This window comes from Cavia porcellus, unplaced genomic scaffold (genome assembly GCF_034190915.1).
Source record: "Cavia porcellus strain 051 isolate PalLab524CR breed Dunkin Hartley unplaced genomic scaffold, mCavPor4.1 scaffold_1, whole genome shotgun sequence".
NCBI classification, from domain to species: Eukaryota; Metazoa; Chordata; class Mammalia; order Rodentia; family Caviidae; genus Cavia; species Cavia porcellus.
Genome location: NW_026947484.1, coordinates 15,886,001 through 15,905,542, shown reverse-complemented (window position 1 = coordinate 15,905,542; position 19,542 = coordinate 15,886,001).

Here is a 19,542-nt window from a genome sequence, read left to right as displayed (position 1 = left end):
CCACTTCCCTGTGTGTCTGGAGGACTGTGGATTTCTGAGCGGTCAGGCAGGCATCACCAGTTCCAGAGGCCTGGCATCCAGGGGTAAGTGCCCCGTGCATGCTCCCCCAAGCCCAGCTTGTTCAGGACCCTCGAGCCTTCTGGGTGTGGTGAACAAGCTAGGCTGGTCAGAGGCGCTTATATCCACCTCCCTGTTATGGCTGTGCTTGGAGAACTGTGGAGTTCCAAGCAAGCAGGCGGGCACACACTGTCCCCAGAGCCCAGCTTGTTTGGGTCTACGGAGTTCAAAGCAAGCAGGTGAGCGCCATGGGATCCAAAGACCCAGCAGCCTGAGGAACTGGGTGCCAGAGTCCCAGGAGCTGTAAACATAGAAATGGATTTCCAACAGACCCTGAGGAAGCTTTCAAACAACACTTAAAACACAGAAATATAGGAAAATGACCAAATGAAAGACCAAATTACAACCTCAAGCCTCCAGCCCATCTCAAGAAACCCTAGGAGTGATGTATATAAAAGAAAATACATGCCATACACCTCAAATATCAGACATAATGGCTACTGAAATAAACAAGCAACTCCAGGAAGCTTTAAAGGAATTCAAACTTGAAATAATCTCCCAGGTAAAAGAAGAAATGATAAAAGAAATGAAAGAAATGCTGAAAATATCTAAAGAAAACACAGTTAAAAATTGGAGGAACTAAACAAAAAGATAGAATCCCTAGATGAGCAATATAAGAAACAAACAGAATACTTAAAGCAGATGCACCGAGATATTCAGGAAATCAAAAACTCCACTGAAGGCTGTAAATACGACCTCAATGAAAGTGAAGATAGAATTTCAGACCTTGAAGACAGGATTGCAGCTAGTGAACAGGAAAGGAAAGATCTTTTAAAAATAACAAGGAATCAGGAAATAATTCAACAGCTGCAAGATGATGCAAAGAAAAACAAAATAAGATCAATAGGGATTAATGAAAAGAAGGGGACAACATAAAGGACGTCAACAAGATATTTAGAGACGCAATAGCTGAAAATTTCCCAAGCATGAGATCAGAAACCAACATCAGGTTCAGTGAAGCATACAGAACTCCAAATACTCATAACCAAAATAAAACTACACACAGACATACAATAATCACCATCCCAGAAATCCAAAACAAGAATAGATCATTAAAAGCTGTCAGAGAGAAAAGACAGGTCACTTATAAAGGAAAACCTATCAGAATCACAGCAGACTTCTCAGCACAAACAATAAAGTCAAGAAGAGCATGGAGTGAAATATTCCAGATCCTAAAGCAAAATGATTTCCAACATAGACTGATGTACCCTGAAAAACTATCATTCAAAATCAATGGTGAAATAAGATACTTTCATGACAAAGAACAGCTGAAGAACTTCATGATCACCAAGGCAGCCCTGCAAAAAATACTGAAAGACAGTTTAGATACACAAAGGAAAAAACCACTAAACAAAGCAGGTAATTAAACAGAACAGAAAGATAAACATGCAACAGCAGAAAGATAATGTCAACAATAAACCAACATATAACAGTTATAACCATTAATGTAAATGGTCATGATGCACCAATTAAAAGAAACAGATGGGCAGAATGGATCAAGAAACAAAATTCAACCATATGCTGTTTACAGGAAACCCATCTAACCCAGAAGGATACTCACAGACTGAAAGTCAAAGGATAGAAAACAATACTTCACGCAACAGGAATCAAAAAAAAAAAAAAAAAAAAAAAAAGCAGGAGTAGCCATTCTGTTTGCAGACAATGTGAACTTTAAACCAACAATGATCAAAAAAGACAAAGAAGGTCACTACAAACTCGTTAGGGGAAAACTCCAAGAGGAAGAGATAACTATCTTAAATATATATGCACCAAATTCCAGAGCACACAGTTATATAAAACAAGTATTAACAGAAGTGAAAAATCAAATTATCAGTAACACAATTGTAACAGGAGACCTTAACACACCATTGACACCAAGGGACAGATCAACCAGACAGAAAATCAGCAAAGAAATAACAGAACTGAATCACACCTGTGAACAAATGGACTTGATAGACATATACGGAGTATTCCACCCAACAACATCAGAATACACATTCTTCTCAGCAGTACATAGGTCATTCTCTAAAACAGACCATATATTAGCTCACAGAACATATTTAAATAAATGCAAAGGAGTTGAAATTATCCCTTGCATGTTATCGGATCACAGCACTTTAAAATTAGAAATAGATGATAAAAGATACTGCAAAAATCCCACAAACACATGGAAACTGAATAACACACTCTTGAGCAATCAATGGGTCACAGAGGAAATTAAAGAAGAAGTTAAACAATACCTACAAGAAAATGAAAATACAGATACAACTTCCGGAATATGTGGGATGCAATGAAAGTCGTCCTCAGAGGAAAATGTATTGCACTGAGTTCCCACATCAGGAAAACAGAATGAATACAAATAAATAACCTGACACTACAGCTCAAACAGCTAGAAAAAGAAGAGCAAGTCAAGCCCAAAGCCAAAAGAAGAGAGGAAATTATAAAAATCAGAGCAGAAATCAATGCAAACAATTCAAAGAATCAATGAATCAAAGAGTTGGTTCTTTGAAATAATAAATAAAATTGATAAGCCCCTAGCCAACCATATTTTAAAAAAGGAAGAAAAAGCTTAAATTCATGCAATAAGAAATGAAAAAGGTGAAATCACTACAGACTCTATAGAAATACAGATCATCAACACCTATTTCGAAAACCTCTACTCTCAAGAGTTTGATAACACAGAAGAAATAGACAGATTCCTAGAAACATATGAAGTACCAAAGCTAGATCAAGAGGATGTAAAACTGCTGAATAACCCAATCTCTATTAATGAAATTGAAATGTAATTAAGTCCTTAAATACAAAGAAGAGCCCAGGCCCAGACAGATTCACTGCAAGATTCTACAAGAAATACAAAGAAGACCTAATGCCGACACTCCTCAAACTATTCAATGAAATTGAAAGGGAAATAATCCTTCCTAAGTTGTTTCTGGATGCAAATATTACTCTAGTACCAAAACTTGAAAAAGACCTAACTAAAAAACAGAACTATAGAACAATCTCCCTAATGGACACAGATGCAAAAATCCTCAATAAAATATTGGCAAATAGGATGCAGCAAATCATCAAGAAGATTATACACCATGACCAAGTGGGATTCATACCAGGCATGCAGGGATGGTTCAACATACATAAATCAATAAATGTAATCCACCATATCAATAAAGCCAAAGATAAGAATCACATGATCATTTCTATAGATGCAGAAAAAGCTTTCAATAAGGTCCAACCTTCATTCATGATAAGAACTTTACAGAAAATAGGAATATATGGTCTCTACCTCAATATAATGAAGGACATCAATGACAAACCAACAGCCAGTATCATACTAAATGGCCAAAAATTGAAGGCCTTTACTTTAAAATCAGGCACAAGACAAGGATGCCCTTTATCACAACTCCTATTTAATATAGTACTGGAAATACTAACCAGAGCAATTAGACAAGAGAGAGAAATAAAAGGGGTAAAGATAGGAAAAGATGAAGTTAAATTATCACTGTTTGCAGATGACATGATACTCTACATAGAGGACCCCCTAAACTCCATTGAAAGACTTTTAGATATAATAAATAAATTCAGTAATGTACCTGGAACAAAATCAATACTGAGAAATCGATAGCATTCCTATACACTAAGAACAAAATCACAGAGAGAAAAATAAGAGAAGCCACACCCTTCACACTAGCAACCAAAAAAATGAAATATTTAGGAATTACTCTTATGAAAGATGTGAACAACCTATACAAGGAAAATTATAATACACTGAAAAAAGAAATTGAAGATGATCTCAGACAATGGAAAGACATCCCTTGCTCATGGATAGGAAGAATAAACATTGTGAACATTGCCATTCTCTCAAAACTCTTATACAGATTCAATGCAATCCCAATAAAAATACCATCAACATACCTCACAGATCTATAGAAATCACTCCTAAAATTCATCTGGAGTGAGAAGAGACCTAGAATAGCAAAGACAGTTCTAAGCAACAAAGGCAAGGCAGGAGGCATCACAATCCCTGACTTGAAGTTATACTACAAAGCAACCGTATACTACAAATCAACATGGTACTGGAATCAAAACAGAGCCGAAGATCAATGGAATAGATTAGAAGATATAACCACAACTACAAACACACTCAACCACCTTATCTTTGATAAAGGAGCCAAGCAGGTTCACTGGAAGAACGACAGTCTTTTTAATAAATGGTGCTGGAAAAACTGGCTCTCCATTTGCCGAAAACTAAAACTCGACCCAAGACTATCCCATGTACTAAATTAAAATCTAAATGGATCAAAGATCTGAATATTAAAACAGAAACACTAAATCTATTGGAAGACAACTTGGATAAAAACCTTGAAGACGTAGGGGTAGGTAGAGAATTCATGAACAGGACTCAAACCGCAAAGAAAATACTTCCCAGAATCAATAACTGGGACCACCTCTGATTAAAAAGTTTCTGCATGTCAAAAAAAAATCTCCAGCATAGTGAAACGAAAACCCACAAACTGGGAAAAGATCATAGTGAACTCCCCCTCAGATAAGGGACTTTTGTCTAAAACATATAAAGAATTTTTAAAAACTCAGACTCCCAAAATTCAAAGATCCAATCCAAAAATGCGCATCTGAGATGAATACACAATTCTCAGATGAAGAAATACAAATGGCAAATAAATACATGAAAAAATGTTCATCATCATTGGTCATTAGAGAAATTCAAATTAAAACCACACTGAGATACCATCTCACTCCTAAAAGGATGGCCAGGATCAAGAAAACCAGCAACAACAAATGCTGGAGAGGCTGTGGGGGAAAAGGAACTCTCCTGCACTGTTGGTGGGAGTGTAGACTGGTACAGCCTTTGTGGAGGTCTGTCTGGAGATTTCTCAAAAAGCTGGGATTGGAAGTCCCATTTGTTCTAGCTATTCCACTTGTAGGCATATTCCCAGAAGAACTGAAAACATCATACCACAGTGATATATATGCACCTATGTTTATAGCAGCACAATTTGTAATTGCCAGATCTTGGAAACAACCCAAGTGTCCATCAACTGAGGAATGGATAAAAAATTTGTGGTATATTTATACAATGGAGTACTACTCAGCTATAAAGAAGGATCACATTGAGATATTTATAAGTAAATGGGCGCAGCTTGAGACCATACTCATAAGTGAAATAAATCAAACTCACATGTGTGAATACCGAATAGTTTGCATAGTGTAAGAAAGGATTCAAATATATAAAAGTATGTGATAATCATGATTCCCCATTATGTGGCCTTAAAGCCTTATCAAGCTTTCACTCGTTAATTGGAATGACTTTATTCTCGGCTGCTTGATATTATTGCCTGTGATGAAATGAACAGCTATTTCAATGAAAACAAGACATCATAATAGCTAGGGCTGATTTAATATTATCTTGCTTTGAAGCCCTACCAAACTGTTGTTCTTCTGTCTCCATTGATTTTATCATGTTGTATCTTACTGGATTTTATTATATGTGATAGTATAAACAAAAGTTTTTATAGGCAAAGAGATAATATAGAAACCATTGTTCATTTTCTGTTAGCTGGTTCTAAATGCCCTGTAATACTTTCATCCACTTGAATGGTTTCACACTGTCTTGATATGTCTGATGCTATAGTATGCAAAGTTATATTCAAATACTTCAAGGAAAAATACACTATGGTAACTACTATTAAGTCGGGTTATTTGGTGGTGAAGCACTAGGTTGCTGAAATTGTCATGCTTTGATCTGTATTGTTATGTTTCTATGTCCTCTTTTATCTCAATCTCCCCCTTATTCATTAAAAAAATTATTTTTTATTATATTTTTAATTAAGGGGAAACAATCAAAAATTAGCAGGATATATTATAGCAACTTTTTTGATTTCCTATTAACTTGATCTGAAGTCCTGTATTACTCCCACTGTCTTGTTTGGACTGATTAGACTCTGTTCCACTCTGTTTGATAGCATTAAGTTTGAGGGTACAGGCAACTACTTTGAAGGTAATAAGATTCACTGTGATGCTCATTCTGGTTTAACTATTCATTTGAAGTCCTGTAATGTTTACAATGTTTAGGTTTTATTGGTCTTGTTCTGTACTGCTTTGTTCAACTTTATTATACTAATGATATAGGCAATTCTTTTTAAGGAAGCAGGTGGCATTGTGGTAACTATTGTTGATAACCTTGTACTCTTGTTTTTACATCATGTACTATGTCTATTCTTGGTTTTGACTGACAGCTTTGTTTTGTCATATTTGATTTTATTTTCTTCCAAAAAAAATTAATGGGAACTATGGGAGTAATAAAATCCAACATGTGTAAATTTTGTTGTAAAAAAAAGTGCTCTAAAGGATACAACTGCAGGTGTGTTTGGGTGTGTTAGGATAGATGACCATATTACGGAGTTTTTGTTGGATCGTTGAGCACAGCTGTTTGCATTCTCACTGTTTGAATGTCCACTTTGTAGGCTTTGATCCTGTGACTTGAGCTACTATTTCTAAGATGACAATGTATAATCTATTAACTGGTGATTTCTTACTGTATTTTTTTTTTGTAGTCCTGTATTACTTGTACCCTTACACTGTTTTGTCTTGTTTTGGTTTTTTTTCCTTTTAAATAAAATTTTAAAAAAAGAAAGAAACAATCAGACATTGGCCATTCGTGGACTAGGGGAGAGAGAACAAAGGCACACCATCAAACAAGCCTGGTCTGGGAACCAACACCATGTGCAGGAGCCATGCAATTGGATGCCTTTGGTGCTTTGATGTTTCACTAACATTGCATGTCTAGGGCCAGTGGTCTTATCATAGGTTCAGAGGACAGCGGTACACAGTGTGACATCTAGGAGATCTCCTTCTGAGGGTAGCAGCCATTGTTGATTCCCTATGGTCTTGTTTTGAAGTCCTATATCATTTCCATTTGTTTTATTGGGTTGGGTTTTATCCTTTTATTCTGTTTGATTGTGTTAAATCCAATGGCAGGAACATCTGTTTCAAAGATAGCAAGATACATTGTATTAGCAATTTTGGATTTAATGTTGGTTTATTTTGAAATCCTTTATTGCATTCAATATTTTGGTTTTATTGTTTCTATTCTATTCTGTTCTGTTTGATTATGTCCAAAGTTATCTGCAACTATTTTGAAGATCTCAAAAGGCATTATGGTAACTACTGTTGATTTCATAGTGGTTTGAAGCCCTGTATCTCTTACACTGTTTTTTTATTGGTTTTATAGTTTTATTCTCTTTAAAGTAAAAAAGAAAAAAGGGAAACAATCAGACACAATCCACATGGGTGTCTCAGTCCTCTGTTTATAAGGTTTCTTTTTTTTTGGTTTCAAACACTTCAACCATACATCTCCCTTTTGCTCTCAATTAGGAGAGACAGACCAGACTCTGTCAAACCCCAGAGCTCAGTGCTTCCCTGGTGGTTCACAGAGATGGACACCTTCTTTTATTTCAGGCTGCCTGCTGTGATCATATCTAAAAACAACTACTCTTTTCTCAATTTAGACACCGGAAAGTGGTGTCCACTCTTCTCAAACTGAAGTGTTTAATGCAGCCAGCATGCATAAATGATCAGACCATAGGACAACATAGAAACACCCCTGAACACAGCCTCCTGTCTTGGTACATGAATGGTGTCACTGGAGGATCAGAGGCCCAGCAATTAATCAATATCCTGGTAGCAATTTATCAAGCTCATCTCTCTTCACAGGTAAGGAGCTGTTTACAAGACAAAAAGACAGCAGGAGCAGTTTTCCAAGGATTTCCTAGGAAGCCCTTAAAGCGTAGCAAGGATGAGCTACTTAGCATCCTTGAATGTCCACTTCCTCTAAAAAATAATTAAAAGATTTCCAAGTACACAGAATTACTGTAAAGATTAAATAAAGCATTTTACAGGAAGTTAGGCACAGATTACGGTTTGTATCTGCAAAACTCTTTGTGTCAGGGGCTGGAGATTTAGCTCAGCGGCATAAGTGCCTGCCTTGCAAGCAGGCAGTCACAAGTTTGATCCCTGGTACCTATAAAAAGGAAAAAGACAAAAAAAAAAAAAATCTTTGTGTCTCAGCCACACTCTTCTCCTTTACAGTATACTCTTCACTGGAGTGGTAGGCAATGTCTACTTCTTTGGGTAAAAAGGGACAAAACTCTATTCAAATGAGATGATTACAAGCTATATGTTATGAACCTCCTTTCAAATAGTGAAACCAGCATTCAGGATGTCCATCTGCATATTTCACTAAAGTCACCGTCCCCATAGATATTATGTAACGGAATGCAGCCAAGTACTCTACTGTTTTTCTGTACCTGAAAGGAATCCAATATTTCACGTGCATTTCTTTATTCATTAAATGTTTCTGTAAACAACACTGGAATGTCACTTCTATACTTGTAGACACAAAAGATATGTTGTTTTATATGACAATGGCATTTTGAGGTGATTTTGACTATTTTTGATTTTGACCCCTTCTCCCTAATTTTTAAACGTGAGACCCCACTGGCAGTTAGTGGTAATGATAGTGAGCTCTGAGTCCAACAGCCTGGATTGGATATACTGGACAACGGTCGGCAAATTATTAAACCTCTCTGAGCCTCAATTCCATAATCTATGAGAGCAATTAGCATAATAGTTGGTATCTAAACTTGCAAACACTCAATCATATCGGTTTACACTGTTGTCATTGCTACTGTATTTATTCCATTGTTGCTGTTATCTTATTATTACTTACTACTATCTTCTAAGATATTTAAGTTACTCCATTTGCTCTCCTGGAACCTCTAATCATGGATTTCAGTAGGTATGCTCCTTTTCTGTTCCAGTTTGTCATGGACGGCAATTCTTTTCCAAGTTTATTAACAATGAAAAACATTAAACTAAAAGAATTGTTCTTTAAATACTCTGGCTTAGGCATTAAATTGAAAGAGCTGTCATTTAAAAAGTGAATAGCAGAGAGCAAACCCTCCCTGTGTGTCCTCATTTTTACTTTGATGTGCCACCAATTGAAACTAAATAAATAAATAAAACTAGCTGACATGCTTCAAATACGAAGGCACCATATTGTTGCCACTTTGCATCCTGGAACATCTGAGCCACCTCACTGCTCAGGCTGTCGAAGCCTTTGAAGTTAGAAAATACTATCACCTGATCTTCCTGCCCTGATAATTAAGACATAGTGGTGGCAAATCAAAAGAGACATGTCACCTAGTATCTACATTCCCTTCCCAAGGTGGAAGCAGGGAAGGAGAGGGAAAGTAAGCTTCGAACCGCAATCATAAATCAATTGGCTCTGCCTCTCAGTAGGAAAAGACCAGCAACTTTTACATTACAGCTCAATCCTGCCTTACATCCCCAAATCAATTTTCCCCTTGTGTTTTTTTATGGTTTATAATCTTTGAATTTCTTTTCCTTAAAACTAATGTTTCTTCTAAGGAAGGTAGAGGAATGCTGTCTCTTTTTTAAAAAAAACATTTGTCTTCCTGTGGAAGGAGAATAGATGCATTTTCTGTCATTCTTCTTTGTCACAAGCTATTGCTGTCATATAAATTAAAACAGGTTGTGCTTCTGAGGCTCTGTTCAGATCTGAGCAGGGGACATGTGGGATATAAAGGTTTATTAGTATAAATGGATAAATAATGAATGTTGAGTCATGGGAACCTTGTGTTCCAGCTAGTTGACTCCAGTAACATATCATAATATAGTTTTAAAGATTCAGCTAGGAAATATCATCCCAAAGATAAATTGATCTCCACTCTAATTGGAAAGGCGTAGAAAACATATTGCCATGTTTGTTTTTTTACTATAAATAAATTGAGTCTATGAATTCAAGTGTGATTTATTTGTAAGTATATCATAATCATCGAAGTGGGTGACAGCTTTTTCCTTTGGAAACTTGCTGATAAATATATTCAGAATTAAAACCTGTTGACTCCAGAGATCTTGCCTAAACATTATTTTGAATAATATTTTCCTACTATTCTCCATTTGGACTCTGATCTTTCTTTTTACTGAAATATTATTTAAATGGAAAGATTCACCACAAAGTGTTGCAAAAAAAATCTTAAGTGCTTTAAAGTCAAAGGAAAATCTAACTTGATAAATGAAATTAAATCTTACCCTCATTTTCAAGAAAGGAAAAAGAAAATTTTCAAGACAACACTTTTTGGTCAGATGTGGTTGCGCACACCTGTAATCCCAGCACTCAGAAGGCTGAGACAGGAGGATCACTGTGAGTTTGAGGCCAGCCTGAACTGCATAGTGAAACCCTGTCTCAAAAAGACAGAAAACAAAACAAAATAAACAAAAAATTTTTTAAACTTTCAGATGCCCCAGATTATGGTACCATCAGTATATTATCAAAATCATAGGGATGAGAAGAGTGAAGAGCCAATTTAGAGAATGGGAGAAAATCTATGCCAGCTTCCAGCAGAGAATTAGGATGCAGAATTCACAAAAAACTTCAAAAACTTAAGACCAAACATTTGAATAGCCCAAATCAATGACTAGGCAAAAGAACAGTGCATTTCTCAAAGAAAGAAGCACAAATGGCCAATAAGTATATGAAAAATTGTTCAACAGTTTTAGCCATTAGAAAATACAAAACAAAATGACACTCAGATATCATCTAACCCCAATCAGCATGGCTATCAGCAGAGACACAAATAGCTATAAATTTTGCAAGGTGGGACTATATTGAATGTTATAAAGTAAATTAGTACAACCACTACAGAAATCAATACAGAGCTTGCTCAAAAAACTAAAAATTGAACTACATTAATTGACCTATACCATTCCTTGGTACTTAGCCAAATAAATTGAAGCCAGCATTGCAGGGGCATACCAGCACATCTATGTTTACTCTGCTGCAATACAGAATATCTAAGAGATGGAACCCGGCTAGGTGTCTCTCAACAGATGAATGGACTAAAAAAATGTCATGTATATACATAGTGGAGTATTATTCAACCACAAAAAAGAATGAAAATTCATCATTTACAGAAAAATAGATGGATTTGGAGATCATCATGTTAAGCAAAACAGACTCAGAAAGACACAAATATAACATATTATCCTTAATACATAAAATCTTAAAAGTATGACAAGAAAGTACAAGAGAGACTTAGTAGACAACAGAAAATGATAAAGGGAAAAGAAGAGGGTAATTGGGAACATGAATAAGATCAAAATATATTGCACACATTGAATATACCACAAAGAAGTGAAACCAGGGAGAAGGATGGGGTGAGAGAGGAGGGAAAGAAACCGTGTTATGCACTTTTACAAATTAAACTCACTGCAAATATGCACTAATAATAAGTGTGTGCAGAAAAACAAAAAATTCATGTAACTTGTGAAAGAAGATACAGATTCTAGATCTTCCCAAACAACTTACAATAAAGTTCCTTCTTGTCATTACTAGATGGACATCCAAAAACCATGTTAAAAATAAATTTCAAAAATGAAAAAATAGCTACCTATTAGGTAATCATTTTTTTAAGGTTGCAAAGGATTCAATGGTCTTCATGAATTCTTGTGCCAAGCTAGAACTGGCAAGAAGGAACAATTAGGACATAAAAATGTAAATCATTTGCACCACTGAGATGCTGCTTTAATCAAAGAGAAGTCTGAATGGTAAGGGTAGGTGGGATGGGATGGAGAAAAGGGGAACCATAGAGGAATGACTAAAGGTATGATTGGGGGTGTGGTCTTCCTCGAGCGCATGTCATGTGATGCTTGACAGTGTTTAATCATGAAGGGGAGATGACTGAAGAATTCCAGATTTTCAGTGTATCCCAGAACCTGATGATCCGCACCTCGTATTTGGTAAGGAAGGGAATTTTAGATGTATCTCTTGGGACCTCTTCAGAGCCCAGATGGTTCGGACAGCTGTGGTAGATAGAGCCCTCTTTCAAAGTGGAGGTTACCAGGTGACTGAAGAATAGGTCAGATGTAGCAACTACATGTATTTTCACTGCTCCCATTGTGTTTCAGCTAACATTGCAATGCCCTCCTACAAGTTGTAACTATTTAATGCATGCATAATCTCACTAGACCTTTGCAGAAGACCTCAAAAATGATAGCACTATTATTATTTCCATCTCCATTTACATGAAACATGAGGACAAGACAGGTTAATGATGGCCCCAAAACATCTTAGATGTCAGTGGCAGAAGCTGAAACAGATACTAGGTCTTTGTGCATTTGATTGCATATTTCCAGACAGATGATACCACCTTTGAAAATACATCACGTAGGAGAGGAAATGTGGGGACAGGAATTTGGTCTGATGAAAAGAAGACAGAGAAATGGAAAGGAAATAGTAAAATTCACTTGACATTTACTCACATACCACTTAGTATATTCCACGTTATACACTGACTCACGAGACATACTGACAACAATCCTCTAAGGTAGATACTACTTCTAGTCTTATAGTAAGTTTCAGAAAATGAAATCCAAAGATCTTAAATATTTTTTACAAGAACTTTTCCACTAGGCTGGCGCCCATACTCTTAAGTGGAAAGGTGTAGTGACTGGGGTCCTTGTTGGAAGGGTAGGTGTGGTGATATAAGTCAAATAGTTGGCACATTATATGCAAAATGCTGTGTAGAGAAAGTTAAGTAAAATTTGATCAAGATGAGCAAGGCAGCTAGCAGGCTTATTTAGCTAAACACATGAACACCTATGATGATGCCACAAATAGGATGGAATCTAAGACAAGGACAGTGAGAGATGCTAAAAAGCATCTCCCAAACAGAAGTGCTCAGGATGGCTACATCCCTGTCAGATGGTACTTATCACTTTCCCACTGCTGGGACAAAATATCTGACATCTACACTTTAACGGAGGAATTATTAGGCTCACGGTTTTAGGGGGTTCCATCCATTCAGCTGGCCTCAAAGCAGAAAATCATGTTAAAAAAGAGTCTGGCAGAGCAAAGCTTCTCAGTTCATGGCGATGAGGAAGCAGAACAGGGAAACACCAGAAAGAAAGGGATCAGAGACTGAATATAGACTCCAAATCTCCACGACCTTTCCAAACTGCACTTTATAAATCTCCTAGGTACTCCTAAACCATTCAAGTTGATGATTAACTTAACCATCACACATGGTCTTTTCAACACCCAGTTCAGCCATCTGTGGAGCCCAGCACCATTCATACCATGGAGAGATTGACTAAGCATTGTTTTCATTCTGAGTTTCCAGTTAACTCTCATTTTAACTCAAATCTAAAGCTAGGTCTAGTGTCTTGAAATACATTTTCTTCTCAATATCCATGCTAGATTAGTTCCAAGAAACCCACAGACCCACAAATCTAAAGATGTTTCAGTCCTTTCTATAAAGCAGCATTATTTAAGTAGAATCTATATTTCTATTTCCTGTATTCTTGAAATTATCTCTAGACTACATATAGTACCAAATATTACATAAATACACCATGGAAAGTTGTCTGTTTTTGTTCAGGTAATAATAGAAACAAACAGAAGTCTCAATACAGCCCACCCAGAAGTAATTTTTTGCAAATAGTTTAGATTCAAATTGATTGAACTGGGAATTGCAGAACCCATGGATCTACAGAACTGTGACTCCACAGCTCAAACATTACCAGGTTGTCGGTCTCTGCAAATAGAAAGGTGGAAGAACTACAGCCTTGTCCCTCAAGCAATAGACTTCCCAGACAGTTGTTCAAAGGACATAAACCCCAGACGAAGTGCAAAAATCACTTTCTCTAAGGGCCAGAAAACACATAAGAAGAATATTGCTTTTCCCTTGGAGCAAAGTTCTCGAAGGAAATGACCTTGAGCAGGTCATTTCCCTTGGAAAGGGAAGAATAGGTAGAAATGAGTGAGTAGAAACAGTCCAAGTAAATCATACAAGATGCAAAATGTGATGTGTTTCAGGTGACAGTGACAATGTGTCAATACCTGAAAATGAGTTTAAGAAGGGCCAACAAAAAAATGAGAGTAAAGGTGCCAAATATGTACCCTGTCCGGAAGACTGTGTGTACCACAGGAAGCTTCACAGGAGACACTGAGAAATAGCTAAGGAGGCCTGTATTTTAGAATATAATTCTCCCGAAAGCATGGTTAAAAATGGTCAGGAGGTGATGTGGGACTCTATATTCAGGTATGAAATGTTTAGAGTTTGACCTAAGACAGTGAAAGTTAATAGGGGATGGAAAAAGGAGAAAATGGGTACCGTGATAAGTTATATAGAAAGACAGATGAAGAACACTGGATCCAAGAATGACTCAAATTCCTGGCACGGTGACTGTCAGTGGGATCACTGATACACATTGGAAATGTGGGAAGAATAGGAGGTTTGAAGGCGAGGAAAGATAATAAGATCTGAAAAGAGTAAATCTCAAGTGAGTGTGAAGCATCTGAATATAAATATCTACTAAGTAGAAAAAATATGAACACATGATTAGTGTTCAGCATTTGTTTCCTTTGGTGTATTTATCTCCCCCTGAAAACTCAGCTTTTGTGTGTATTCATCTAATGAGCATCCACAGGATCTGGGCGATTGTTTTCTGTACATATCCCTGTTTACCCTGCACCTCTGGCTTAGTCTGTAGGCCTCTGCCAAATGCCGTACAATTTATCAGCTGTCAAAGAATCATCCTTCTATTTCCCCTCTAAGCATCTGGTCATTCACTCTATGTTTATATTCCATATTCCCAAGGTCTTCTGCCATTTCCTATCTCAGTGCATGAACCCTCCACAGCCATCCACAAGTTAACTCAGTATTATCTTTCTCTTAAATTCCAATCTCAGATATTCATTGAAAAGTCTCATTAGAAAATCAAGCTAAATTTGAGCAAGTCACATTTCTTCTCTACGCTGTCCTGCTTTGATCATCTCTGTGTCCACTGTGACACCACCATTCACCTATTTGTTCAGGCCCAAATCCTAAGAGTCACTGTTGATTCCTTTTGCTGCCAATCCTGAAAAAAGTACAGCAGTATGCACTGTGAACTCTAACCTCAAGATAGTCCCTGACACCAAAAATTCCTTATTCTTGCACTAGGGCTATCCAAGACCGCCTCCCTATTCACTAGCTAATGGCCTCTCATTAGGTTCCGGTTTTTCAGTCCATCTCCCACAACAGCAATAGCTGATGCATCCAGAACAGGAGTGAGAAGTCACTTGCCCATTTGCTCATCTCCAGTGAATTCCTATTAAAAGAAAAATAAAATAAAAACATTTTCCTACGACTCACAAAGTCTTCTATCATCTTGCCACAGTCTAGTTTTCCAGCCACTTCACTGCATTTCACACCTGTTGAACTTACTACCGTCCCATTCAGATGCCACTAGCCACAGATGCTTACAGAGCACTTAAAATCTTGAAAGTGGTATTAAGGGACTGAATTTCTTATTATATGTAATGATACTTAATTTAATAACAGTACTTATTTAATTGTCCAGGAAATCAAGTATATTTAGACAACATGGATATATCTATCTACTTTACCAATTATAAATTTCATGAAATCAAACATTTCCAGTGAAGATTTAGCTTCCAAGTTGATACATGCTTTATGTATAAAATACTTATTTAAAAACTCAGGAAAGAGTACAAAATATTACATCTTATTTTTACATTGATTGTATGCTTCAATGGTAAGATCCATAATTAAAACCAACTTTATGAATATCTATTCCATCCTGGGAGCTAAAAGTGTGTGAGGTGATTCCAAGTGCACAGGGGAAGATTTGGACAATCATTCCCAGTGGTTAAGACACCACCTACATCATAAATCACTGGAGTATGCACAGCAGGTCCCCCCAGGCCTGATTTTGCCATACCCAGTGACACCCACTCCTTCCCAGAGCCAAAGGTGCCTGAGGTGATTCCAAATGCACAGGGAAGCTTTGAAATATCACTCAACACCTTCAAATATAGGCAAATGAAAAAATGAAAGATTAAAATACAATCTGAAACCTCTAGCCCATCCCAAGCAAACCTAGGAGACATGGACATAGAATATTTAGACAACATGGATATACCTATCTACTTTACCAATTATAAATTTCATGACATCAGATTGTAAATCAAATATTTCCAGTGAAGATTTAGCTTCCAAGTTGATGCATGCTTTATGTATAAAATACTTATTTAAAAACTCAGAAAAGAGTGAAAAATATTACACCTCATTTTTACATTGATTGTATGCTTCAGTGGTAAGATCCATAATTAAAATCAACACATGAAACTCCAGAAATGGTAGGAATTAAAGTAAAGAAACAACTCTGGGAAGCTATAAAAGAACTCACATAAGAAATAATCTCCCAGGTAAAAGAAGAAAGGATAAATATAATGAAAGAAATGCTGAACATATATAAACAAGACATACTTAAAAAATTAGAGAAGCAGTGCAAAAATATGGAAGCCCTGAATGAACAATAAAAGAAACAAACAGAATGCATGAAGCAGATTCAAGGAGATATACAAGAAATCAAAACTTAAATTGAAATTAAATTAAATTGAGGCAAAACCACCTCAATGAAAGTGAAGATACAATTTCAGACCTGGAAGACAAGATTGCAGCTAGTGAACAGGAAAGGAAAGATCTTTTAAAAATAACAAGGAATCAGGAAATAAGAATTCAACAGTTTCAAGATGATGCAAAGACAAACAAGATTGATAGGGATAAAAGAAAAAGAAGGAAACAACACAAATGCTATGGAGAGGATATTTAGAGAAGTAATAGCTGAAAATTCCCCAAACATGAGATTGGAAACTGACATCAGGACCAGTGAAGCACATAGAACTCCAAATAGCCATAACCAAAATAAAACTACAGCCAGACATACAATAAGCACCATCCCAGAAGTCCAACATAAGAATAGAATATTAAAAGCTGTCAGAGAGAAAAGACAGATCACCTATAAAGGAAAACCTATCAGAATCTCAGCAGACTTCACAGCACAAACAATGAAGTCAAGAAGAGCATGGAGTGAAGTATTTCAGATCCTAAAGGAAAATGATTTTCAACCTAGACTGATGCACCCTGCAAAACTGTCCTTCAAAATGGATGGAGAAATAATATACTTCCATGATAAAGAAAAACTGAAAAACTTATGACCACCAAACCAAATATGAAAAAATACTGAAAGACATTCTAGATAGACACAGGAAAAAACCACTAGGCAAAGCAGACTATTAAATAGAGTAGAAAGGTAAAGAAGCAACATCAGAAAGATAACATGTCAAAAATAAACCAATATATATCAGTTATAACCATTAATGCAAATGGCCTCAATTTGCCAATTAAAAGAAACAGACAGAATGGATCAAGAAACAACATCTAACAATATGCTGTACAGAGGAAACCCATCTAACCCAAAAGGAAACTCATAGACTGAAAGTCAAAGGATGGAAAGCAATATTTCATGCAACAGGACCACCCCCAAAAAAAGCAGGGGTAGCTACTGTGTTTGCAGACAATGTGAATTTCAAACCAGTAATGATCCAAAGAGATAAACGAGGTCACTACATACTAGTTAGGGAAAACTTCAAGAGGAAGAGATAACATTCTTAAGTAAATCAAATTCAGGAGAACTTAGCTATAAAAAACAAATATCAGAAATGAAAAATCAAATAAGCAGTAACACAATTAAAATAGGAGATCTTAAAATGCCATTGATGCAAAGGGACAAATCAATTAGACAGAAAATCAGCAAAGAAATAACAGAACTGTATTACACCTGTGAACAAATGGACTTGGTGGACTTATACAGAGAGTTCCACCTGACAACATCAGAATATACATTCTTCTTAGCAGCACATGGAACATTCTCTAAAATAGACCATCTACTAGCCACATAACATGCTTAAGTAAATGCAAAAGAATTGAAATTATTCCATGCATGTTATCAGACCATAGCACCATAAAACCAGAAATTAATGACAAAAAAACTACAAAAATCCACAAACACATGGAAATTGAATAATATACTCCCGAGCAACCATTGGGTCACAGAAGAAATTAAACAATATCGACAAGCAAACAAAAATAACAAATGCAACTTACAGGAACCTGTGGGACGCAATGAAAGCAGTACTCAGAGGAAAATTTATTGTGGTGAATTTCCACATCAGGAAAACAAAATGAACACAAATAAACAATCTGATGTTACATCTCAAACATCTAGAAAAAGAAGAGCAAGTCAAGCTCATAGCCAAAAGAAGGGAGGTAATTATAAAGATCAGAGCATAAATCAATGCAATAGAGACTGTGAAAACAATACAAAGAATCAATGAGTCAAAGAGTTGGTTCCCTGAAAGAATGAATAAAATTGATAAGCTCCTAGCCAATCTTATTTTAAAAAGGAAAGAAAACACTCAAATTCAAATATTAAGGATTGAAAAGAGTGAAATCACTACAGACCCTGTGGAAATACAGAAGATCATAAACAACTATTTCAAAATACTCTACTCTCAGAGACTCAATAATACAGAAGAATTAGACAGATTCCTAGAAACATATGAATTACCAAAGCTTGGTCAATAAGATGTAATACTGCTGAGTAAACCAATTTCAATTAATGAAGCTGAAAATGTAATTACATCCTTACCAACGAAGAAGAGCCCAGGCCCAGAAGGATTCACTGCAGAATTCTACAAGAAATTCAAAGATTTAATGCCCACAATCCTCAAACTCTTCAATGAAATTGAAAGGGAAGCAATTCTCCCTAAATCATTCCTGGAAGCAAATATTACTCTAGTACCAAAACCTGAGAAAGACCCAACTGAAAAAGAGAACTACAGGCCAATCTCCCTAATGAACATAAATGCAAAAATTCTCAATAAAATTTTGGCAAACAGAATGCAGCAAATTGCCAAGAAGATTATACATCGCGACCAAGTGGGATTCATCCCAGGAATGCAGGGATGGTTCAACATACATAAATCAATAAATGTAATCCACCATATCAATAGAGCAAAAAATAAGAGTCACATAATCATTTCTATAGATGCAGAAAAAGCTTTTGATAAGATCCAACACATTTTTATAATAAAACCTTATGGAAAATTGGAATAGATGGTCTTTCCTCAATATGATAAAAGCCATCTATGACAAACCAACAGCCAGCATCACATTAAACAGCCAAAAACTGAAATCCTTTACCTTGAAATCAGGGACAAGACAAGGGTGTCCGTTATTCGATATAGTGCTGGAAATACCAATTAGACAAGAGAGCAATTAGACAAGAGAGAGAAATAAAAGCAGTAAGGATAGGAAAAGAAGAAGTTAAATTATCATTATTTGCAGATGACATGATACTCTACATAGCAGACCCCCAAAACTCCATTGAAAGACTCCTAGGTATAATAAATAAATCCAGCAATGTAGCTGGATACAAAGTCAATACTCAAAAATCAATAGCATTTCTATACACTAACAACAA